Source organism: Gossypium arboreum, chromosome 9, assembly GCF_025698485.1.
Source record: "Gossypium arboreum isolate Shixiya-1 chromosome 9, ASM2569848v2, whole genome shotgun sequence".
In the NCBI taxonomy this organism is placed as follows: Eukaryota; Viridiplantae; Streptophyta; class Magnoliopsida; order Malvales; family Malvaceae; genus Gossypium; species Gossypium arboreum.
The window spans coordinates 8,498,529-8,517,459 of NC_069078.1; the positions used below are offsets into that span (position 1 = coordinate 8,498,529).

The 18,931-nt window shown below is 33.6% G+C and overlaps 1 protein-coding gene across 1 annotated transcript in view; it reads right to left on the minus strand.

Annotated features, from left to right (window-relative positions):
* LOC108487107 (potassium transporter 8-like) overlaps positions 1 to 18,931 on the minus strand; it is a 28,846-nt gene that overhangs the window by 2,675 nt on the left and 7,240 nt on the right. The window lies entirely within an intron of this gene.

Sequence of the window (18,931 nt, forward strand, 5' to 3'; positions counted from 1 at the left end):
AAACTTGAAAATCCTAAGTTAATTTAGTGTTTTTTTGGCTTAATGGCAAGTTTGTTCACTAACGTTTACACATTTCGTCAAAATGGTCCTAATTATATTTTTGAGCTTTTTTATGCCATTAACTTTTCTTTTTTTCAAATTGTTTTTTTAACAGATTTGATGAAAGTACCATTAAAAAAGTTAACGGGACGATGTGGAATTTCATATGTGGAATATTTTTAATGAGATATAATTTATTACTTAAATAACTCAATAAGATAATTACATGTGGAAAATAATAAAATAAATAAATAATACATTAAATTTTAAAAATAACTCTTAATTTAAAGAAAATAAACGTAATTATCTAAAAAAATAACTCAATAGAAAAACTTCTCAGTAGACAAACGTATGAAAGATTGAAACCTTTTGAAAGAAAAGAAAAATTAAAACCTTGAATTTATACATTAAATCTGTTAGAAAAAGTGGATTGAAAAAAAAAAAGAATAAAGGTTGATGGCAAAAAAAAAATTCAAAAATACAATTATGACCATTTTGACAAAATATGTAAATGTTAGTGGCCAAATTTTTCATTAAACCTATTTTTTTTATGTACCACACTAACATGTAAAAATATGTTGATATGGCATGGAGACACGTGGAAAAAATTAAAATATATCATTTTAATATTTTTACATATAAAAATAAACTTGAACAAATGGTTGTCAAGTTTCATTTCAATATACACAATCATTTGTCCAAGTTAATTCTAGACATACTTTTAATATGTTTTATATATTTTTAATTTTATAACATATTATATTTTTATATTAATTACTATTTCAAAATTTAAAATATACAAAATCTAATATATATTTATAAAAATATTAAAAATATTATTTGATATTAGAATGAATTTGGACAAGTGGTTGTCTAGATATATTTTGAACTACGACAACTATTTTTTCAGATTCATTCTAAACATGTTTTTGAGTAATTTTATATATTTCTATATTTTTATAAAATATTATATTTTATATTATTATTATGAAATTAAAATATAAAAATCTAAAATATATAAAATGTTTAGATTTTATAAGATATCAATTTTATGTATTTTAATTTAATAAAAATATAAAGATATGATAATTTATGAAAATGAAGAAATATATAAAATTACTAAAATAACATGAATGCTTCTAGGTTGTCTAGGTTTATTCTAGTGTCAAATAATATTTCTAATATTTTATAAATTTTAAATTCTTTTAGATTTTATATATTGTAAAATTTAAAATAATAATATTAAAATTTTGAATGTTATAAAAAATTAAAATATATAAAAATACTAAAAAAGTGTCTAGAATGAACTTGGACAACATTTGTCTAGGTCTACTCCTCTGTGTAAAAAAAGTATAATTTTTTTATATAAATTTTATATATTATTATAATTTTTTTATTTTTTGTCACGTGTCATAATGTGAGGCTGCCCTATATCGTCATGCTATTGATTGTCAATGCCACATAAGCATGTGTTATTGGTGTTAGTTAGTTACCAAAAGAAAGTATCAAGTTAGACTTACAATTTTCAAATTCAAGTACCATTTAACTCTAAAAGAAAATTTTATGTAGATACCTCAATATATATTAACTATTTTATAAACCAGCAATTATTTTTATATTTTAATAAATCTAGAAATATATATATACTATGTTAATCATGGATTTGACTCCTTACATCAATAATTTAATTTTACCATTTCAATTAAAGTCATGTTTGCTTTTTATATAGATTTTTTTATATTACACAAATATTTTCACTCAATAATATATTTATATTTTCTTATTATCTATAATTAGATTATGAAAAATTTATAAAATAAATTTATAAAAAATAAAAAATAATTTCCTATTATCTATAATATATATTCATATATTTTATTTGCAATTTCTTATGTTTATAAGGTTTATAATATATATATTGTAGCATACGAATAATTTATTCCTATTTCTGTAAATATTTTATACAACAGTGAATTTGTTTAGTGGCTAAGTGTTTCAGGTGTGTGTATGAGGTCTTGGGTTCAAGTTCTAGATTTGTTAATTTTGTTATTTTTTATCTAAGCCTTGCCTTTATTCAGTGGGCTTACATTTAATTGCTTGTAAATTTATATCAGAATGAGCCTGTTGGTTTAAGTGGTAAGGGAATTGGTGTGTTGGAGGTCTTATGTTCAAATCCTTGCACAAGTGCAGATGTTATTTTTGCTCGGTTATCTGAAAGAGTTTCGGTGGAATTTAAATTCTGTAGTGGGAGAGATATGGGGGATTTGTGTTAGTATTTTTTTTTTCAAATTTCATTTTCTCTCACTTTTAAGAAAATTTTGATGTGAGTTTTTCCTCTTTTCTTCTTCCTTTTGTCAATCTGAGTATTTTTTTTTTTGTGTTCCTTGTGTTATACTCAGATTTGGGCATTTGTCGTGGGTTATACGTAAGAGGACTATTCTCGTTTCAATTTTCCGTAAACTATTAGATATGCTCTTTTTGTAAGTGCATTTTTGGCATAGTTTAAGGATTTGATTCCTGCGAAATTCTTGTGTAGGAGAAGGCGGTGGTGAAGGAGATTCACTTTTACAGTTTAGATCGTGTCGATATCTATCTGGTTGACGGTAGGTTTCTTGCGCTATTTTGGGATTATGAGTTGACTCGTTAAATGGTTGCTAAGTGATCAATAGGTTTCTGTTTTTTATGTTTCGGAGGGCTTGGGGTTGCTGTAGCATCTTAAACAAACTAGGTGTGTACCTGAAACGCAAAAAAACGAGCTTCGGCGAAAGCCAAAGAACCTCACTGTCGACGCCACATGGGCGTGTGCTTGGCCGTGTGCAAGACACGACTGTGTGATCAATGAAGGCATGACCGTGCGCAGGGCACGCCCACATGGGCACGTGGACCCATATTTCTGTAATTTTTCCTAGGGTCGCACGGGTCATTCCGATCGACTATGGGCCTACTGTAGGGTTGGTAAGGGCTAATTAAACCCTATTTTGTGTGGTATGATATTTTGATAGACTGAACTGAGTAGGATACTAAGTGTGCTGTACTGCAATATGTATATCTGTATCTGTATATAAGCATGTTGAGCATGTTTAATCTGTTATATCTATATCTGATTTTCTGTATCTGTTATTGGGGTGAGATTTGTATATGAGAAGGAAGTATTTTGTATGGCGGTCATCGCCCATATTCTGGCAGCTTGGCTGATAATACTCTAGAACGACATATTTTTATGTGTTAATTGTATATTTATTTTGAGTATGATCTTACTAATTTGGGCTATTTATGGCCTTTTATCTTTTAGGGACTAAATTGAAGGCAAAAGTAAATTTAAGGGCAAAAAGCATGAATTTAGAGATAAAGTGGGCCAACATGGACATAAGAAAAAAGGTGGTGCCGAAAATGCAAGCATGGAAGACATAAGGACAAAAATGCAAAGAAGAGATATTTTATAAGTATAAGACTCTATTTAATTTTAATTATATTAGGATAATTGTTAAATATTATTATTTAGATTTTATTTTAGCTTTTATCTTTATCTTTAATTATCTTTAATTATCTGTATTTATATTTTAGAATTTAAGTAGGACTAGACTAGTTTCATAGTACTATAAATAAGGGATGGAGTGACTCAAATTAGATATCATATTTTCTATAAACACTCCCTCTCCCAAAAACATAGCCTTTGTTCCTTTGATATTTTTCAATAAAATTTCTATTTCCATTACATTTATTTCTTTTTCCCCAAAAAGCATAATTGTCGAAATTCCCCAAAAAGGATTCATGAGGCTTAGAATCCGCGCTTAGCTTTCTCAATGAATATTCATCATTTCTCTGCATTACGGGGCTAACGCTTCCATCTATGTGACAGCCCTAATTTGACCTTAGTCGGAAAGTGGTTTCGGGACCACAAAATCGAGTCATAAAAATAATTAACCGTTATATTCTATGCTTATTGTATGTGTACATGAATGTGTGAAAGTTTCATGCTTTAATTTTGTCATTTGTATGTGAAATTTATTAAATAAGACTTATGTGAGAAAATTTTGAAATGTGATAGATAAATTTAAAAGTGACCTATTAATGCATATTATAAAAAGGTTGGGCTTGCATGTCAAATATCCATTTTGTTTATAGTGGCCGGCCATGATGATACTTTTATATTAAAATATGTATTAATTATTAGTTAAATGGCTTTATGTTTAATAATATAGATGAATAAAATAAAATAATGGATGTTCATCTTCTTTCTTCATTTTGCTGAATTTGAGAAAGAAAATTTTTGAAGAAGAAGCCAAGGCATTCGGCCATGGTTATCTCCATTTAAAGGTATGTAATGTAAATTTGTTTTGAAATTGATTGTGAAATTAAATTGATAAATACATAGCATAGCTAACCCATGGTCTAAATTTATGAATCAATGAACAAGTGTCCATTCGTCAAGTGCTAAATTTTGTGTTATTTTGATAAGTTTTTGGGAAGATGTTAGTAATGTTTAACGTGTTAAGTTGCTTGTTATTTTAGCTTAAAAGTTGAGGCTAGTATTTGGTTTATAAGGTATGCCGAATTTGGATTTTGGGAGAAAAATAGGTAATCGGTCATGCTAGATTTTTGATGAAAAATTATTTTAATGCTTTATATGTTTTATAAATGAGCTTGTAAGTGATTTTGAAGATTTTTAAAATTTTGGATGAGAAGTGCCGAATGAAATTTTTGGGTGTGACTTAAGGGATAAAAATATGGTGGCTTGAGTTTAGTAATAACTAGCCATATGTGATGATATATTGAGCCTTGTATATTCGGTCTTATAGGTATGTACTTATGTAATGATATAATGAATTTGGTATATCCGATCATATAGGTAAGTATTTATGTGGTGTTCCAATTGAATTGTAAATTCGGCCACATAGGTATATATATATATATATTTGTAAATATATGTTTGATCTTGCATATTCTGCTAAATAAGTGATGATGGTATATGAAGTCAAATGTGGTTTTGTAAGCTTGTCTAGATGTGTGAAAGTATATTTTAATTTATAATGATATTTGGCTTTGGAAGTGGTATGAAAACTTACAAAATGCTAATCTTATAAGTATTCGGCCAAAATGGTAGATATGATAATCATGTGTGGTTATGGAATTGTTAAGTTAAAATTTATTATACATTGATTTAGTAAATTAGTTTATGAAATTCGTAAATTAGTTTATGAAATTAGAATATGCAAGGTAATAAGTTAGTAAAATGTTCCTTGATAGTTTTAATCTATCATATGGGGATAGATGTAGTTGTTGATTGCAGTCTAGTAATATGTTCGATTGTGCATGAGTAGGGCATATGTATGATGTTTAAATAGCTAGTTAGTAAAGTTATTTGTACCTTAAATATATGATATACATGTATTAAATTAAATTGCTTAATTGATAAGTAATTGAATAAATCTATTTGTTTTAAATCAAGCTCAAGAGCAAAAAGGGTCAAAATCAGATAGGGGAAAAGAGAAAGCAATCGAGTAGTCTATCCATAACTGTTCAAATATATCCGAGGTAAGTTTTGAGTAGTCTCCTTTATTATATAATTGATGATGCCTCTATACGAGTATATTAGGTGAATTGCGATCTTTTGGTTTGTACTTAAATTAGGTTGTGAGATAAATAATTCATGTATATGACTTATAGTCTAATGGTCACTTTGGGTTTAAGCTTGAATGGTGAAATAAATATGTGATATTATGTATGACTCTTGAGCCGAAAAGTGAATGATGATATGCATATTTAACTTATATCTGAATGTAGCAAATGACTACTAAAGTGATAAGTCGAATGAGATGTGTTCAAATATGACTAAGAATGCATGATATTTGGAAACATATCCGGACTTGAGGTCCGCAGGCTACGTGCTGGAAACATATCCGGACTTGAGGTTCGCAGGCTACGTGCTGGAATATATCCGGGCCTAAAGTCCCGCAGGCTTTGTTCTAGTAACTGGATTCGGGTTTTAAAACCTAGCAGGCTTAACGTCGGTGATTCAAGTAAGATTATGAATTCAAATATTCGAGGAAACCACTATTGATTATGTATGATATTAAAATGGCCAGGTACGTATTATGTTCTCATATGTAAATTGATTTTTAAAGCGAATTACTATTATCAAAGAATGATATATATATATATAAATATATATGTGTGGATGATTACCGTATCTACGAATAAGAGAATGGCCTATTCGGTCGACAACCATCGTTATATAAAAGTATATGCCTAAATTTAATTGTATGAGCCAAATAGTATAGTGAAAAATGTGCTGGAAATCTCTTGAGTATTCATATATATATTCGGCCAATAGGTCTTATAACTAGTGTACTTATATATAATCGGCCAAATGATTTACAATTTGAATTCGAATTTTGTGATACTTAATGTTCGATTTTAATGACAAGTTTTTTTTCTTTAATTGTTTGAAATGCTTAAAACTTACTAAGCACAGAAATGCTTACTCTGTTTCCCTTAATTCTCTGTTTTATAGATCTCATTTGTTAGCTAGGGTCTCGGGGATCTCAAAGTCGAAGTCGTCCACACTATCTAAGCCTATTCGGTACTCTAGTAGTTAAACTTTGATAATGGCATGTATAGGCTTGACTTTTTGTTGTTAAATATATATCTTTTTGATGTTGTATATATGTATAGTTATGCAAAAATGGCTTGTTAAGTTACTATATGTATTCCATATAGTTAATGTGAATGTGTGGTTGATATTCGATTAATTTTTTCAATGTTTGAGGTGAATCGAACTTAAGAATAAATCAATATACCCATTACCTGGAGATAACTCTTTTATAGGTGTGCCAACGGAAGTTATTCAAATAAAGTTATTTGGAATTTCATGCTTGTATGGTAATACTCTTTAACCCTCCGACGACGGGTACGGGTTAGGAGTGTTACATTCTATTGGTATCAGAGCTACGGTTTAGTCGATTCTAGGACTAACGTAGCATGTATGAGTCTAGCTATACATGCCATATGGTGTTAAACGATACTGTGACGATTTCTGACAGTTAAAAATGTGTTTTTGTATAGTAATGGATCCCAATCCCAATCGAGCGGTAGCTGATGATGCTGAGAGTGTAGCGCCTGCTCCCGCACATGGGACAACGCCGATGGACTCTAAACCTATTGCTAGCAATCAAAACGATGAGGTTAGACAGGCTTTTTATAGTGTGATGAAAGATTGGTTCAACCAATATATTCGAAATAATACGGCTGCTCCACAACCCTCACTCCCGAATAATACGCCCCCTGCACCCATGATGCCTCCGGTAATGGATGAGATGAGGTTGAATAAGCCCCCTGTTGACAGAATTCGAAAGCACGGGGCTACTGAATTTAAAGCTACAGACAGTGATGATGCTGAGCAAGCTGAATTTTGGTTGGACAACACTATTCGGGTACTTGATGAACTATCTTGCACACCCGATGAATGCCTGAAATGTGCTATATCCTTGCTACGTGATTCTGCCTATTATTGGTGGAATATATTGGTTTCTATTGTACCCAGAGAGCGGGTGATGTGGGAGTTCTTCCAAACTGAATTCCGAAAAAAGTATATCAGTTAGAGGTTCATCGATCAGAAATGAAAAGAATTTCTTAAACTTAAACAGGGTTCCATGTCAGTTATCGATTATGAACGAAAGTTCGTCAGACTTAGTAGATATGCTCGGGAATGTGTATTGTCTGAGGCTATTATGTGTAAACACTTCGAGGACGGGCTAAATGAAGATATTAAAATGTTTGTTGGCATTCTCGAAATCAGAGAGTTCGTATTACTTGTTAAGCGAGCTTGCAAAGCCGAGGAGCTTAGTAAAGAAAAAAGGAAAGCTGATGTTGGAGCTGGAGAGTTTCGTAAAAGATATTCGGGAAAGCCTTTTCAGTAATCATTGAAGAAATTTTGAGATGATTCGGGCCGATCTAAGAACACTTCGGGCTTTTCCAGACGAGACCGTGATTGATCTCCTATGAGTATGCGAGCCACTTCAGTTGCCAGTGTTGGAAATGATCGTCGGGATAGGACCGAGTATAAGTTTTGTGAAAAATGGCATTTAGGGAGTTGTAGATTTCATGATCCCTCCTGTTATAGATGTGGATCATCCGACCACTTCATCAAAGACTGCCCAAGATTGTCAGAGCAAAATGTGAATCAGAGTGGGAGACTGAGTACTACTACAGTTCGAGGTAGACCACCTAGGAATACAGGGAATGCTAGTGGCGGTCAGAGAGGGTCTAGAGATGCTACGACTAGATCCGAGGCTCGTGCCCTTGCTAGAGCTTATGCTATACGCGCACGCGAGGATGCTTCTTCGCCTGATGTTATTACCGGTACATTCACTCTCTTTGATACTGATGTGATTGCTTTGATTGACCCTAGTTCTACTCATTCATATGTATGTAAGACTTTAGCATCCAGTAAGACTCTACCTGTTGAGTCTACTGAGTTCGTGATCTGAGTGTCAAATCCCTTGGGTCGATATGTGCTAGTCGATAAAGTGTGCAGGAAATGTCCCTTGATAATTTGAGGTTCCTGTTTCCTGGCTGATTTGATGCTTTTACCGTTTAATAAATTTAATGTTATTCTCGGTATGGATTGGTTGACTGTACATGATGTAGTTGTGAATTACAAAAGAAAGACTATTGATTTGAGATGTACAAATGATGAGATAATCCGAATAGAGTCTACTGATTTGAACGGATTACTAGCAGTAATATCCTCGATGTTGGCTCAGAAATATGTAAAAAAGGGGTGTGGAGCATATCTTACATACGTACTTGATAGTAAAGAATCAGAAAAGAAGCTTGAATCAGTACCAGTGGTTTGTGAGTATCCGGATGTTTTTCCCGAGGAATTACCGGGGTTGCCACCTGTTCGGGAGGTAGAATTTGGCATTGAACTTATACCTGGGACTACACCAATTTTGATAGCTCTATATCGTATGGCACCAATGGAATTGAATGAATTGAAAACTCAGTTGCAAGAGTTGACAGATAGAGGTTTCGCTCGACCAAGTTTCTCACCTTGGGGTGCACCAATATTGTTTGTAAAAAAGAAAGATGGAACCATGAGAATGTGCATCGACTATCGTCAATTAAATAAAGTGACAATAAAGAACAAATATCCGTTACCGCGTATTGATGATTTGTTTGATCAGTTGAAGGGAGCATCTGTGTTTTCAAAGATAGATTTGAGATCGAGTTATTATCAGTTGCGAGTTCGAGACTCAGATATACCTAAAACTGCTTTCAGAACGAGATATAGTCACTACGAGTTCTTAGTGATGCCGTTTGGGCTCACTAATGCCCCTGCGGTATTTATGGACTTGATGAATAGAATCTTTAGATAGTATTTAGACCGGTTTGTAGTGGTGTTTATAGATAACATCTTTATTTATTCGCGCGATGAAGCTGAACATGCCGAGCACCTAAAATTGGTATTAAAAATTTTACGAGATAAGCAGTTATATGCGAAATTCAGTAAATGTGAGTTCTGGTTGAGAGAAGTTAGCTTTTTAGGACATGTGGTATCCGCATCGGGTATTCGATTTGATCCGAGCAAAATTTCGGCCATACTCAATTGGAAGCCCCCGAGAAATGTTACTGAAGTTTGGAGCTTTTTGGGACTTGCCGGTTACTACAGAAGGTTTGTAAAAGGTTTCTCGATGATAGCCACACCACTGACGAAGCTACTTCAGAAAGATATTAAGTTCGAATGGTCAAAAAAGTGCCAGAAAAGTTTCGACCAACTGAAAACTTATTTGACTGAAGCTCCAGTGTTAATGCAGCCCGAATCCGGTAAAGAGTTTGTCATTTACAGTGATGCATCCTTACATGGGCTGGGTTGTGAATTGATACAAGAGGGTCAAGTTGTAGCTTACGCGTCGAGGCAATTGAAGCCACATGAAAAAAACTATCCGACCCATGACCTCGAATTAGCTGCCATCGTATTTGCTCTGAAAATATGGCGACATTATTTGTTTGGAGAGAGATGTCATGTATATTCGGATCATAAAAGCCTCAAATATTTGATGACTCAAAGAGATTTGAATCTGCGACAAAGACGTTGGCTTGAATTGTTAAAAGATTATGAGCTCGTCATTGACTATCACCTGGGAAAGGCTAACATGGTTGCCAATGCTTTAAGTCGCAAGTCACTGTTTGCTTTTCGATCGATGAATATACACTTGTCCGTTTCATCCGATAATGTGTTAGTAGCAGAATTAAAAGCTAAACCGTTATTGATTCATCAAATATGTGAAACTCAGAAAGTCGATGATGAATTGGTTGCTAAACGAGCTGAATATGTCTCGAATGTCGATTCAGAGTTTCAAATTGACGACAATGATTGTTTGAGGTTCAGAAGTCGATTGTGTGTTCCAAGAAAATTAGAACTTATTTCGATGATTTTGAATGAAGCTCATAATAGCCGAATGTCGGTCTATCCTAGTAGCACGAAAATGTACAACGATCTGAAACATCAGTTTTGGTGGCCTGGTATGAAACGAGACATTTCTGACTTTGTTTCGAAGTGTTTGATATGTCAACAAGTGAAAACAGAACATCAAGTGCCTTCGGGATTACTTCAGCCGATCATGATACCCGAATGGAAATGGGATCGAGTCACGATGGATTTTGTATCCGGGTTGCCATTATCGTCAAGCAAGAAAGATGCGATTTGGGTTGTTGTTGATAGATTGACAAAGTCGGCTCATTATATTCCCGTACGTACGGATTATTCACTTGACAAGTTAGCCGAGTTGTATGTTTCTCAGATTGCGAGGTTACACGGGGTACCTATTTCTATTGTGTCGGATAGAGATCCGAGATTCACATCGCAATTCTGGAAGAAATTACAAGAAGCATTGGGTACCAAGTTGCATTTTAGCACCGCTTTTCATCCCCAGACTGATGGTCAATCCGAGCGGATCATTCAGATACTCGAGGATATGTTGAGATGTTGCATCCTTGAGTTTAGTGGTTCATGGGAACAGTATTTGTCTTTGATTGAATTCGCTTACAATAATAGTTTTCAATCAAGCATTAAGATGGCACCTTACGAGGCTTTGTACGGTCGTAAATGCCGTACACCGTTGTTTTGGACTGAGCTTAGTGAAAATAAAATCTTCGGGGTTGATTTGATTAAAGATGCTGAGCAGAAAGTAAAAGTGATCCATGAAAGTCTGAAAGCAGTTTCAGATTGTCAGAAGTCGTATGCGGATTTAAAACGAAAAGACATTGAATATCAGGTCGGAGACAAAGTGTTTCTTAAGGTTTCACCTTGGAAAAAGGTGCTCAGATTTGGCCGTAAGGGTAAATTGAATCCGAGGTTCATCGGGCCATATGAAATATCCGAACGAGTTGGGCCGGTAGCATACAGATTGATTTTACTCCCTGAGCTTGAAAAGATTCACAATATTTTTCATGTTTCGATGCTTCGACGTTATAGATCTGATCCATCGCATATAATTAATCCATCTGAGGTTGAGATTCATTCTGATTTGAGCTATGAAGAAGAAGCGGTTCGTATTTTGGCTCGTGAAGTAAAAGAACTACGAAATAAGAAAATCTCATTAGTGAAGGTACTGCGGATTAAACCTGAGGTTGAAGAAGCTACTTGGGAACTGGAAGACTCTATGAAGGATCGATATCCTAACTTATTCACCGGTAAGATTTTCGGGGACAAAAATTCTTTATGTGGGGGAGAGTTGTGACAGTCCTAATTTGACCTTAGTCAGAAAGTGGTTTCGGGACCACAAAACCGAGTCATAAAAATAATTAACTGTTATATTCTATGCTTATTGTATGTGTACATGCATGTGTGAAAGTTTCATGCTTTAATTTTGTCATTTGAATGTGAAATTTATTAAATAGGACTTATGTGAGAAAATTTTGAAATGTGATAGGTAAATTTAAAAGTGGCCTATTAATACATGTTATAAAAAGGTTGGGCTTGCATGTCAAATATCCATTTTGTTTATAGTGGCCGGCCATGATGATACTTTTATATTAAAATATGTATTAATTGTTAGTTAAATGGCTTTATGTTTAATAATATAGATGAATAAAATAAAAAAATGGATGTTCATCTTCTTTCTTCATTTTGCCGAATTTGAGAAAGAAAATTTTTGAAGAAGAAGCCAAGGCATTCGGCCATGGTTATCTCCATTTAAAGGTATGTAATGTAAATTTGCTTTGAAATTGATTGTGAAATTAAATTGATAAATACATAGCATAGCTAACCCATGGTCTAAATTTATGAATCAATGAGCAAGTGTCCATTCTGCAAGTGCTAAATTTTGTGTTATTTTGATAAGTTTTTGGGAAGATGTTAGTTATGTTTAATGTGTTAAGTTGCTTGTTATTTTAGCTTAAAAGTTGAGGCTAGTATTTGGTTTATAGGGTATGCCGAATTTGGATTTTGGGAGAAAAATAGGTAATTGGTCATGCTAGATTTTTGATGAAAAATTATTTTAATACTTTATATGTTTTATAAATGAGCTTGTAAGTGATTTTGAAGATTTGTAAAATTTTGGATGAGAAGTGCCGAATGAAATTTTTGGGTGTGACTTAAGGGATATGTGATGATATATGGTGGCTTGAGTTTAGTAATAACTAGCCATATGTGATGATATATTGAGCCTTGTATATTCGGTCTTATAGGTATGTACTTATGTAATGATATAATGAATTTGGTATATCCGGTCATATAGGTATGTATTTATGTGGTGTTCCAATTGAACTTGTAAATTTGGCCACATAGGTATATATATATATATATATATATTTGTAAAGATATGTTTGATCTTGCATATTCTGCTAAATAAGTGATGATGGTATATGAAGTCAAATGTGGTTTTGTAAGCTTGTATAGATGTGTGAAAGTATATTTTAATTTATAATGATATTTGGCTTTGGAAGTGGTATGAAAACTTACAAAATGCTAATCTTATAAGTATTCGGCCAAAATGGTAGATATGATAATCATGTATGGTTATGGAATTGTTAAGTTAAAATTTATTATACATTGATTTAGTAAATTAGTTTATGAAATTCGTAAATTAGTTTATGAAATTAGAATATGCAAGGTAATAAGTTAGTAAAATGTTCCTTGATAGTTTTAATCTATCATATGGGGATAAATGTAGTTGTTGATTGCAGCCTAGTAATATGTTCAATTGTGCATGAGTAGGGCATATGTATGATGTTTAAATAGCTAGTTAGTAAAGTCATTTGTACCTTAAATATATGATATACATGTATTAAATTAAATTGCTTAATTGATAAGTAATTGAATAAATCTATTTGTTTTAAATCAAGCTCAAGAGCAAAAAGGGTCAAAATCAGATAGGGGAAAAGAGAAAGCAATCGAATAGTCTATCCGTAACTGTTCAAATATATCCGAGGTAAGTTTTGAGTAGTCTCCTTTATTATATAATTGATGATGCCTCTATACGAGTATATTAGGTGAATTGCGATCTTTTGGTTTGTACTTAAATTAGGTTGTGAGATAAATAATTCATGTATATGGCTTATAGTCTAATGGTCACTTTGGGTTTAAGCTTGAATGGTGAAATAAATACATGATATTATGTATGACTCTTGAGCCGAATAGTGAATGATGATATGCATATTTAGCTTATATCCGAATGTAGCAAATGACTACTAAAGTGATAAGTCGAATGAGATGTGTTCAAATATGACTAAGAATGCATGATATTTGGAAACATATCCGGACTTGAGGTCCGCAGGCTACGTGCTAGAATATATCCGGGCCTAAAGTCCCGCAGGCTTTGTGCTAGTAACTGGATTCGGGTTTTAAAACCTAGCAGGCTTAACGCCGGTGATTCGAGTAAGATTATGAATTCGAATATTCGAGGAAACCACTATTGATTATGTATGATACATTAAGATGGCCAGGTACGTATTATGTTCTCATATGTAAATTGATTTTTAAAGTGAATTATTATTATCAAAGAATGATATATATATATAAATATATATGTGTGGATGATTACCGTATCTACGAATAAGAGAATAGCCTATTCGGTCGACGACCATTGTTATATGAAATTATATGCCTAAATTTAATTGTATGAGCCAAATAGTATAGTGAAAAATGTGCTGGAAATCTCTTGAGTATTCATATATATATTCGACCAATAGGTCTTATAACTAGTGTACTTATGTATAATCGGCCAAATGATTTACAATTTGAATTCGAATTTTGTGATACTTAATGTTCGATTTTAATGACAAGTTTTTTTTTCTTTAATTGTTTGAAATGCTTAAAACTTACTAAGCATAGAAATGCTTACTCTGTTGCCCTTAATTCTCTGTTTTATAGATCTCGTTCGTTAGCTAGGGTCTCGAGGATCTCAAATTCGAAGTCGTCCACACTATCTAAGCCTATTTGGTACTCTAGTAGTTAAACTTTGATAATGGCATGTATAGGCTTGACTTTTTGTTATTAAATATATATCTTCTTGATGTTGTATATATGTATAGCTATGCGAAAATAGCTTGTTAAGTTACTATATGTATTCTACATAGTTAATGTGAATGTGTGGTTGATATTTGATTAATGTTTTCAATGTTTGAGGTGAATCAAACTTAAGAATGAATCAATATACCCATTACTTGGAGATGGCTCTTTTATAGGTGTGCCAATGGAAGTTATTCAAATAAAGTTCACTGGAATTTCATGCTTGTATGGTAATACTCTTTAACCCTCCGGCGACGGGTACGGGTTAGGATGTTACAGTCCATATCCCTTAAGAGGTGATCTTTTCAACTTGTGCAAGGAATGACCACTCTGTACGTTTTGAGAAGGTTGCAAAGTCGGTTTGTTAGCTTATTGCATTAGATGTTGGCGAGCCCAAGAGACAAAATGGCGTAGTATTCACTATTGGGAAGTAATAATCTAGCATAAGATAGTCCCACAAAAGTGATTGTTGGCTAGAGTCAGGTTCTACCAAATCGTAAGTCTAAAATCTTGGAGCTGGTGGTCGTAGGCGTCCTCTTCCACTATAACTGGCTTATTCTGCTTGAGAATGATCCTTAAAAGCCGAGGATTGAAACCAAGGCAGATCGAGACAGCCGGAGGCTGGAAACTCTCCATAAGAAATCTTTTTCCTCAACTTTATTTATCTCTACTATTTTGATTTTAATTTTTGCAATTTCAATTCAACTTTTAATTATGTTTTTACTTTTTTTCTAGATCAAAATTTTTAATTTTTTTTTTTTAAGAACACAGGTTTTCTTGGGCACGACTCTGTCCGGGATTTAGAGAAACAAGCATTTGTGCAAATCCAGTCCCTAAGGATTTGACCCTACTTCCCTTATACTATTCTTTTTCATTATTTTATAGGGATATGATATTTTTGGTGCTCTCAACGACCGCATCAAATTTTGGCACCGTTGCCGAGGATCGGTTTTTCCCAGCATCACGAGCAACTAAGTTAAGAAGGGAGATTGTGAGAATAAGGCAAAAAGAAGCAGAGTCTCTTTACGACTATTGGAAGCGGTTTAAGAAGTTGTGTGCAAGTTTCCCACAATATGGTATAATGGAACAATCTCTTCTCCAGTACTTTTATGAAGGCTTAAAACTCATGGAGATGAATATGGTAGACGCCACTAATGGAGGAGCATTGGTCAACATGACTCGCCAACAAGAAAGAGACTTGATATCTATGATAGTTGCAAATACTCAGCAATTCCGAGCCAATCTTGAGCCCCCTAGAAGGGTTCACCAGCTAAGTAATCCGACCTTAGAAGATAAAGTTGATAGACTTGCTAATATTCTGAATTCTCTTGTTGTAGAAAAAACAAAACCAGCCCGGCTATGCTAAATCTGTGCTACACATGAACATACAACAGATGTTTTCCCTAGTCTGTATGATAATACTATGGCTCATTTGGATGCTGTGGGAAACTTCGCTGGACCACCACAAAGGCGATATGACCCCTACGCTAATATCTACAACCCAGGATGAAGGGACCATCCTAACTTGAGTTATGGGGCTAACCCACGGTATAATCAGCCATACCAAAATCAGTTTCCACAAGAACCATAAGATTCAGGTGTTTCTCTAGAAACCATGGTTAATAAATTAGCAGCTAATATCCTCGATTTCCAACAGCAAACTCTTAATTTTCAAAAAGAAATGAAGGCATCTATAAAAAAATTGACCATATCAATTGAGAAATTGAACTCTTAAGGGAAGCTGCCTTCACAAATAGAACCTAATTTAAGAAAACACACAAACGTAGTAACGTTGCGAAGTGAAAAGGTACTGGAACCAATTTCTGACAGAAATCTTGGCCAAGATTCTGCCTAAAAAAAGCTCGAGAATGATGAACAGGTCCAAACGAAACCTCTATTGCCTAAAATTCAACCTCCATTTCCAGGAAGGTTATACCAGTGTCGTAAAGGTAAAAAGGACAAGGAGATTCTCGAAACATTCAGAAATATCGAGATCAACATACCACTTTTGGATGCCATCAAACAAATTCTGTGGTATGCCAAGTTTCTTAAAGAGCTCTACACCAACAAACGAAAATTAACAGGTAATGAAGGGGTAAACGTTGGTGAAAATGTATCCGTAGTGTTACAGCGGAAGATGCCAGCGAAATGCAAAGATAGGGGCATGTTCGCAATACCATGCAAAATAGGTCACTTGGAAATTAAAAAAAGGCTATGTGTGATTTAGGGGCCTCCATAAATGTCATGCATTTTTCTATTTATAAATCACTTAACATGAGTTTTTTGACGAAAACAGGTATTATCATACAGTTGGCGGATAGGTCTGTTGTGCATCTCGAAGGAGTCCTCGAGGACGTATTAGTGAAAGTTAACAAGCTTATTTTTCCTGCAGACTTTTATGTGATAAAAATGGAAGAGGATAAAGCTCATGGGTCTTCAGACATCTTGTTGGGGTGACCTTTCCTTAGTACTGCAAATACTAAGATTGACGTGCGTAGCGGAACCCTTACGATGGAGTTTGACGGAGAGTTCATGAAGTTTAATGTTTACGATGCTATTAGTTACCCAAGTGAAATCTTGAACGTAAACCGTGTCGACATAATTGACTCATTAGTAGAAAAAATCTTTTGAGTCATCTTATGAAAATAAATAGAAAATGATGTTTGATAATTTTTCTATTAATAAATTGTTGGCTCCTATAGTTACTAAACTTCTACCTTCTGTTATGCAGGCATCAGATCTAAAATTAAAATCACTTCTCAAGCATCTCAAACACACATTTTTGGAGAATGATGAGACCATTGTCGACTTAAAAGGGATTAACCCATTGACAGACACACATAAGATTTTCTTGAAGGAAAACACAAAACCAAGGCGAGAGGTGCAAAGATGGTTGAATCTGAATATGATAGATGTGGTAAAAAAGGAGAATTTCCAAGCTCATACGGACGAAAGAATTCAGTTGGAACAGCCCCAATACTAGTCGAGGTGTCAAGCTAGCGACATTAAACAAGCGCTTGTTGGTAGGTAACCCAATTTTTATTTTTTATTATTATTTCTTTTTCTTTTATTATTTATTATTTTATTTTTGGGATATTAATAAATTTTTCTTCTTTTATCTAGGTAAATCGAGGAGAAAAAAAACTCAGGAATTGGCATACTTTAACAAATAGCTTTTATCCTATCCTTATTCCAACCATGAATAGTGCATCCCTGCCCTATGACTACCTAATACTTACCTCAAAATACTCACCTTTCAGCCAAACACCATTTCTATACACCTCTCAAACCCTAAAAATAAACTCATTTTTACACCAAAAATCCCATCAGCCACCGCACCTTCTTGCCCACCCCTCCATTAACTATTTTCAGCCACCATGGTGAGAACCCGAAGTCAAGCCACCGCTGCACACATCACCTATCCCATCGCCACCCCTTGCCACTTCGCCTTCTTCTTCTCTTCTACATGAAACCACCACGCCATCGCCCTCCTCTCCACGTACACCGTCCTCTCTAACAGTAATTACACAGGGAGGTCTTCTAAATTTTTTCCACCTATTTGTTTATTTTCTTCCACATTGAGGATAATGTGTTTTAAGTACGGGGAGGCATTCCTCATTATTTCTGTTATTTATCTACTATTTTTAGTGTTATGTTGCTATTGCTGCTGTCTTATACTCGTTTCTGCCCACATTTAGTTTTTTAGAATATTTTGTCTCTTTTCATGCCTAATATTTTTACCAAGAATTGCCCACTGTTTGACCTATAAGCATGATTTTTGTCTTTTGAGAAAATTATGATTCTGCTATAATTGATATCATCTCCACTGTTTTATATATATTATGTTAAAATAATTATGATTAATAGAGTTAACTCTATTTTGTTTTTAGTAAATTTGATTAAGTCTAAATACAAAAAGGACACTTAATACAATTGCATGCTTAAAATATGTTCATGACTATTAAGTTGATTATTGAAACTTATTTTTGGCACTTGATTGTTGCTCCTAAGTCCTCCAAAATTAAAATTTCGTTTAATAATAATGTTTCTGTGGTTATGAGTGCAGTTTAAAATGTGACTAGCTAAGTAACCAGGGTAGGGTGCTTGGGTTGCCATCCTACGTCAAAAAGGTTGTGTGACGTGTTAAGTAACTTCGCTAACCAGGATTAAATAATTTTTTTAGGAATATATTGCGCTGAGTAACCGGGGTGAGGTGCTTGGCTGTCATCTCTCTTCGCGTCAAAAGGTTCGATATGTTCTTAAGAAAAATATAATAAATTAGGAGTATGTTGGGCTGAGTAACCGGGGTGGGGTGCTTGGTTGTTATTTTTCTTTGCGTCAAAATGTTCAATATATTCTTAAGCAAAAATAAATAAA